This window comes from Rattus norvegicus, chromosome 1 (assembly GCF_021556685.1).
Source record: "Rattus norvegicus strain SHRSP/BbbUtx chromosome 1, alternate assembly SHRSP_T2T, whole genome shotgun sequence".
NCBI lineage: Eukaryota > Metazoa > Chordata > Mammalia > Rodentia > Muridae > Rattus > Rattus norvegicus.
In genome coordinates this window covers 141,642,913-141,650,989 of record NC_141534.1, presented here as the reverse complement: position 1 = coordinate 141,650,989, position 8,077 = coordinate 141,642,913, and the positions used below count along the sequence as shown (strand labels likewise).

Here is an 8,077-nt window from a genome sequence, read left to right as displayed (position 1 = left end):
AATTTGTCAACATCCATTATCTCTGGTAGTTTGGGGATGGCATAATTCAAGGATCCCCCTCCCCAAGCCCCCTCCCGCCAGGGAACCTTCTCTGAAATATCCTGGTCAGGAGTTGGGGACAGAGCTTGGAGCCGTATGCGCCTTGGTGCCTTAGGTGGGAGGGTGGAGAGAGCAAGATATTTATAGTCCGCTGGGAACAAACCTAATGGAATAAGAAGTTTGCAGATCTGTCCATCTGCAAATCCAGAAAGGGCAGGACTGGGGAGTGGGCTCTGGCTCCCCTCCAACCTATCGGGGAGCTCCTCTTCTTGAATCTGAAAAGGAGTTAGATTCAAAGAGCCTTCCGCAGTGAACACCCACCGTTCGTGTCCGGACTAGGCTCAGGCTGATCCTGCTGAACAGACTCAGGAGCCCTGAGAGGGCTGGGGTGCTGCAGGGGACTGGGAGCGCGCTGCACAGAGGCTCTGCACAGCGGCAGCAGCGGCGACAGGACGAGGGCGCGGCAGTGCAGGTGTGCCTTAGGGAGAGCGACTGCCTCGGTTGGGATCACCAGGGGCCGCATTGGCTTGAGCTACCCAGATCAACGGTGCTCTACCGCTGAATCGCTCGCTGCGGATTTTCCACCCAGGTAGGGAACGGTGATCCTCGAGGCGGTACCGGTTCCCAGGCCTGGCATGCCGAGACTCGCACGGGGACCGCTGGGTGCGGTTGTTGGGTAAAGCCCCAAAGGACAGCAGAGTTGGAAAGCAGCGCACCGAAAAGCAAGCACTTGCTGCTGCCCCTGGCTGCGCGCTTCTTTGAATGTGGCCTTCCCCAGGACTTGGAGTGAAAGCGCATGAACTATTGGCGCGGTAAATAGTTTCGTAACTTAGGCTACTGACATTTATAGCTGCTTTCCACATGCTCTCTGGGCGTCCCTTTAGTTTCAACCTTACTCCTCGTAGACTGGTTTCTTCTCAAAGAACAGATTAAATACATACCCACACCTGCTGGCTCTGGACTGGGATTTGTTAGTGTGTTTCTCTGTGTGGAGGGCGCCCTCCGCGGGCATGGGAGCCTTTTCTTAGGGACTCGGGTTTTGTTTCTGGATAAATTTTAGCGCAAGGAAAAGAACATGATTTGTTTTGCAGGGATGGGTGAGTAAATGCGGTTAGCGAGGGAGGAGCGAGGCGCTGCTGTTCCCTCAGCAGACCTGTGGTAGATTTCTCATCTGTCCGGGTGCAGCAGAGCTGCTGCCCAACCGCCTTTATCTTTTATCCAGAAATCCCAGATGCAAACCGGCTCCATTTAAAGGTAACTTGATGCCGATGTGTTGGGTAAGGTAGGGTGGGGCGCTGGGGGATGCTGGCTGGTTCCTAAGCCTGTTTGGAGGGTAATTGTCGGTGGTGGCTCTGGGACTCGGGGAGGGGCAGGTGAGGGATGAGAGGTGTATGGATGGTGGAAAACTAGACATTGCAACCAGCTCGGTGGTCTCTTTTATCCTTGCCCTGTGCAGAAGAGGCGACTTGTTCTGCTTGCTAGAAGATGCAGTTGATATGGTGAGGCACAATCTGGGTTGTCTTCCCTGAGTCAGCAAATACTTGCCAACGTTTTATGTCTCAGAGGTGGGACTGATCCTTAGGGATAGAGAGGGGATGGAAACAAAATCCTAACATGGCACAAGCTTACACCCGGTGGGGGACAAACACCTGTAGTAAGGAAGTGTGACCAATTTGGGGATGGTAGTGTGAGAAGAAGAGTGGATAGCTGCAGAGAGGAAAAGGGAATTATTTTAAAACAAAGCCCCCAGGGGGCTTAGCAGAGATTGGAGTTGTTTCTTGATTCATCTGGTCTTGAATCTCCTGCAACCTTCTCTCCGTCACCATCACTGCTGATGGGAAGGCAGAACTGATGTTTGCAGAAGAAGAGTAGTGTCAACGAGGCACTCTTGAAGGCAGCACTAAGGGTGAATGAAGTACACCAATGCAGGTCGGGGATTTTACTTTTATTCTCTTGAGAAGTATTTTCTCTAAATTTCAGGACCATGGAATATTGAAATAGCATTTCACAAAGGAAGGGACTCTAGAAATTTCTAAGGGAATTTCAGAACAGAACAACTTCTGGTTTCTTCTTCTTCTTCTTCTTCTTCTTCTTCTTCTTCTTCTTCTTCTTCTTCTTCTTCTTCTTCTTCTTCTTCTTCTTCTTCTTCTTCTTCTCCTCCTCCTCCTCCTCCTCCTCCTCCTCCTCCTCCTCCTCCTCTCCTCCTCCTCCTCCTCCTCCTCCTCCCCCCACATTGGTTGTTCATGTTCCAGTACAGCTTAGGACAACTCTGACCCAGTTTGTCCCCCATGGTGGAATAAGGGAAAGGTAAAGTTGTTACCATAGGTGTACTCTAGGAGAAGAACATTTATCCTTGGGGTTAATTGCTCTGGGACAAAAAGCAAACAATTTTGGTGGGTTATTCCTCTTGCCAGAGGTGTGCCTTACACGCATTTTGTAACTGAAACCATCAGGTGTTTGAACAATAACCTGGCACACTGTGGGTAGTAGGGCTTTGGCTGCTCTAAGAGAGCTGGTGTGGGTTTTAGGCAAGTATCTTTAGCCTTTCTTGATTTCATCATCTGTAAAATGGAAGCCATGGCATTGTCATGACAACTATGTAACACATACTTAAAAGTATTTGCTCATTGTTAAACAATCTTCATATATTAATCATCTGGCATGAAGTGGCTATTTAAGAACTGAGTTTGTTCATTGTGTTCCTACTATGTGCCAGGCACTTTTCTATGTATGGCAACTATAGTATCAAGACTCTCTCTCTCTCTCTCTCTCTCTCTCTCTCTCTCTCTCTCTCTCTGTCTTCTCTCTCTCTCTCCTCTCTCTCTCTTCTCTCTCTCTCTCTTCTCTCTCTCTCTCTCTCTCTCTCTCTCTCTCTCTCTCTCTCTCTCTCTGTCTCTCTCTGTGTGGTGTTAATGAACAAATAAATATCATATTAGCCCAGAGCTGTGGTGGAGAAAAATAAAGTAGAAGAAGAAGCATGAGGAGTGCTTCAAGGTTTGGAGAGGGTTTGGTGTCAGTCTGTCTGTCTGTCTACTATCTGTCTATAATCTCATACTTTCTATCATCTATTTGCCTATTTCTTTCATATCTATCTATTATCTATCAATCTATTATCTACCTATCATCTCTAACATCTATCTCTTTCATAGCTATCTATATCTGTCAATCATCTATCATCATCTCCATCATCTATCTCTCTATCTAATCTGCCATTTATCTCTTTCCTATCTATCTATCTATCTATCTATCTATCTATCTATCTATCTATCTATCTCTACCTATCTATGTGGTCAGAGAGATCATTGATAACAAGGGCAACTTGACCAACTCTGGGGAAAGTGAGGGAGGAAGCCAGGCAGTGAGTAGAGAAACCTGCAAAAGCCTGAGACAAGACACAAACACACTCATAAGAGAACAAGAAAGAGACCCAGGAAGTCAAGTTATGTGAATGAGGGGGATGGTGGTGGGAACCATCTGAGGATAACATGAAAAGGTCATTGTTGTCTTGCTTCATGATTTATGTTTATGTATTTGCCACTAAGATACAGCACTGACTTCTTGTTTAAGGACTCAGCTGAGTTCCTGAGCTCCATGTTTAAAAGAAGGTTATTTTGTAGGAAGTGTTACCTGGGCAATTCAAAATATGATCTATTGCAGCAAGCCAGAGAGATCCATCTCTGCAAGGCAAACAGGGACTGAGGAGATGGCTCGATGGCTCAGATTCCTGTCACCCAGATGGAGGACAGTGCTTGCCCTTGTTTCTTTTCCAGATGAACCAGCGTCACCTTTAGTGAACAGTCCTGCAGGTGTTGTCCTCACTAGCCCATGTTTCATTTCTTTGGCAAGGATCTCTGTGATTATGGAAGGGATTGGGATTGGAAATATACTGACCTTCAGTGCAGGATGGAGTGCATCTATGTATGACTGGATGGTGAATTTATTTAGGGCTCCCACCCAGAAGCTTAATATAAAGGGCACAGCTTGCTGCTTTGTCCTTCGGAAAAAGCAGTGTTTGGGGATCTGAGGACTCCATCAGCTCTCCGTGGTGCAGCAAACCTACTGCAGTGTTCCATGAGTAAAATGGGGGACGGGGGTTGGTGGCTGAAAACCTTGTGGAAGCATCTGTGAAATAGGATGTGGGGAGGCTGGGTCAAGGTCAGGGTGACTGGCTGGCCATCATCCAATTCATCTCAGAAGAGAACATTTAGTTCTGTGCATTTGCCCCATCCAAGGTCTGGCTCTTAGTTAAACTCTTCAGTCTCAGAAACCTGATCTGTCTCCCTGGGCTATGTCAGAGTGGCTTTGTTCATCTGCATGGCACGTTATTGATCCTCAGTGGTGGAGACACTTCGCTCTATGGCTAGTGTATGTAGCCCCTACAGACCCCGCCCCCCATGACATCCAAGCTCCATGGAGCAGAGCTGCTGAGGAGACCTACCTGAAGAACTGCTCACACACTTTAAGGTTCGTCTTAAGAGACTCCTGAATAAACCCTCGAACTCAGTGACCTTGAACGACCAGCATTTATTATTTTCGCCCATGTGTATGGAGTGGCCAAGAGATCTGGGTTCTACTTGGCTGATCTCTGCTGTGCTTACCCACGTGACTTGGCTCTGTTGATGGAGAGTCTGAAAAATGGCTGCTTTGGGATGACCTGAACTGGGATGACTTAGTTCTGACCACGCTTGTCCCTCATCTTCTCCCGGTCTAGCTCGGCAGGTTTGCGTGGCAAAGGCAGAGAGCCAGGAGAAAGTGGAAGTGTGTGGGTTGGGGATGTAGCTCGGCGGGTGCTTGCCTAGCGTTCACGAAGCCCTCGATTTGGTCTCCATTACCATATAAAGTGGGCATGGTGATACATGTATGAAATCTCAGCGGTTGAGAGATGGAGGCAGAAGAAGAAAAAGAAAAAGAGAAAGAAAGAAGATGGAAGTGTGCCTGGCCTTTCTAAGTCTAGACTTATAGCTGACATACCGTTCTCGATCCTCATTTATTAACAAAAGCAGTACACAAGGAAGCCTGTGTCAGGTGTGAGGAAATAGATTCCACTTCTTAAGTTGATCTCAGCCAAAAAGGCTGAGGAGCAATTAAATTCAGTACTGCAAAGAGCAGGGTACAATGAGGGGGAGAATTTGGAATGTGTGGATCTTAATACATAAAGTTCCCTGGGGCATGGAGGGGAGAAGGGTTCAGGAGCCCCTAGCTGAGGAGCTATTGACAGTTGGTAGGCAGTCAGTGCTCTTTAAGGGTGTGGTTCCCATAGGCAACCTGTACTCTAGTGGAAGGCCATACACCGGAAATGACAAGGGCAGCACATGTTGGACTAGATAGAGAAAGTAAGTGCGCGTGCTCGTGTATGCGCGTGCGTGCGTGCGCACGTGTGTGCGCGGGTGCGCGCACGCGCGCACACACACACACACACACACACACACACACACAGAACATGAAGTAGGAAGGGGTTGGGTACAGGCATTGGAACTGAGAGTGGTTAGGGGGAGAGAGGGGTGAATATGATCAAGCTACAGTGTATGCATGAATGTAAGTCTCAAGGAGTTAACAAAAACACACTAAAACCTAAGTTCCTGTGGCTGGATCTTTCTCTATGGATCCAATCTGGGTGGATAATGCTCATGGCTTCCCCCTGTGACTGTCTTTTTTCTGTATTTACATGCTTCTTTAGACAGTCATTCACCAAATCTTTATTGAGTGTTCTTTAATGCCAGACAGGTCATAGGCAGAACATGCAGCAGTTAAGCATGGTGCAAGTTCTACCCCCTGAAACATCAGTTCCAGTTAGGGAGGCAACTCTATAAATCCACGAGTTAGGCAGTTAAGGGCCATCAAACAGGGAAACATGGACAGAGGTATTTGAATGGGATTGGGAAGGTACTACAAAGTAAGGGGTGGGAATCAGGTAATCGATTGGACAGGTGTGCGAGAAACAAAAGAGTGAGCCACTACAGACCGTTCAAGGCAGGGCAAACAAATGCAGAGGCCCTGCAGCAACAGGCACATTTCAGGAACAGGAAGTTGACCTCTGTAGAAACGACCAGAGGAGAAACAGTGAACACAATGGTGGTATCGGGAGAGTATCCCAAAGTCAGATAATTCAGGGCTTCAGTGGACTTGGTCTTTGATGGAGAGCCCTGGACACTTCTGAGCAAGGCTGCTTTATCTGATGTTTCATAGTGATCACTGGAGCTTAGCCTAAGGAAGTCAGTCAGGATGCTACCTCCAGGATCTGGGTAAGAGATGATGGTGGTCTGGATCAGATGGGATGGTGGTTGTGACACTGAAAAGCAATCAAGTTCTGCATATAATTGGTAGAGCAGACACGATTTGTAATGTGTTACACTTTGGGCACAAGAAAAGAGGATTCATTATTTTGAGGTAAGGGACAGGATAGATTAGCCATTACTGCTATTGAATATGAGTTGCTGGATAGCCAATGGGGAAGTCAAGTTCATAAATGTATTAAGAGTTCAGGGAAGAAGCCCAGGAGGGAGACTTAAGTTCCAATAACACCAGCAAGGTTTTCATTTGTCCCCTCATTGAGCTGAGTCACTGCTATGTGGCCAGGGTCCAGAATTCCACCAGCATGTGCTCAGTGACTGTCTGCAGGATGAATGAAAGGAACAGTTTCACTAAAGGAAACTGTAAATGCTTGTTCTGGTGGACTTTGAAGTGTAACTCCATGAAGAGATTCCATTTCTTCTCGAGGTCTCATGGGCAACTTACTGTAGGACTTGGGGAATGAAAACAGGCTTTAAATGTGAAGGTTTCGATTGTTTATGTCTTATAGAAGCAACACAGAGCAACAAGGCAGGAAAGAGAAACACTCGGAAACCAAAAAATAGCTCAGACTTATAAAGAAAAAAAAAAGGAGGAAAAAAAAAGATCCTCCAGGGAGAAGTGGCTGGAATTCAGGGGTGTGATGTTCTTAGATTATTATTGTACTGCTTTTAATTTGAGATGAAGCAGAAGCAGCAAGGAAGAATTCTGGAAGGAGGAGAAAGTTATTTAAGTCAACTTACGCTGAGTGAAAGCACGTCACTAGCTTATTTGAAAAAAAAATCCCACTTCTACAATATCTTGCATAATGTGTTTCTGTTTATAAAAGGAGAGACATAGGCAGTCTTTTTATTGGAAAATGAGAAGGTTGGAAGGGGTTCTATCTCAGGCTATGAGCTGCTCAATGACTCCTCAGAGATTGGCTGATTTGAGCATCAGTTTGGTTTGCCATACCTGGGGTAGAAGGAGTAGAATAAGAAAAAGTAGGTACTGTAATTGAAAGTGATTGTGTGCGTGTGCACGTGTGTGTGTGAGTGTGTGTGTGTGTGTGTGTGTGTGTGTTATGTGCATTTGCCTATGTGGTAATGTATGGTTGCAGAGGAGAGAGGAGGACATTGGAAGTCCTGCTCTGTCACTCCTGGTCATATTTCTTTCAGATACATCTCTCACTGGAGGCTGGTAGCCTGAAAATCCTAGAGACCCTCCTGTCTCCAATCCCCACAGTGCTATGGTTATAGGTGTGTCTGTGGCCACGCCCAGCTCTTTATGCAGGAGCTGGGATCCAAACTCAGGTCTTCAAGTTTGCACAGCAAATGCCCTTACCCACAAGTTATCTCTGACATCCACTTTTGATCTTTCTGCCTCAGCGTCTTGCATACATTAACTTTTTTTGTTGAAAAAACTAAAACACAATTATCCCTAATATTGGGGTGACAACATACTTCCTCAGAACTTAGTGTCTTTTAGGACACCACATCTTTCCTCCTGCCTCCATGTTCGGGAGAGGAAAGCCTGAGGTTCAGAGACACAAGTACCTTTACACAACTGCATTTCCTTTTCCGTCACTGCTGCCTAGCTATAGGACAAGTTGGTCTCTCCAGACTTGTGGCCCTGAAACTCAGGTGTCCAGTGGGTGAAACAGACTGTACACCATAGGAGCTGGGTGTTGCCTCTGTTGTCATCCCTGTGGTCAGCAAGTGATAGAAACTCCAGGCTTCCAGAACTCCTGTAGGTACGAGGGTGTCACAGT

At 46.7% G+C, this 8,077-nt stretch overlaps 1 protein-coding gene across 5 annotated transcripts in view; it reads left to right on the top strand.

Annotated features, from left to right (window-relative positions):
• Window positions 1–406: 406 nt before the first annotated feature.
• The window catches only part of Sv2b (synaptic vesicle glycoprotein 2b), a 174,191-nt gene continuing 166,520 nt past the window's right edge, over window positions 407–8,077 (top strand). Inside the window, exon 1 of one of the 5 annotated variants that reach the window (XM_087589081.1) lies at window positions 407–851. The gene's annotated coding sequence lies outside the window, so the exon portion shown is untranslated. 5 annotated transcript variants of the gene reach the window in all.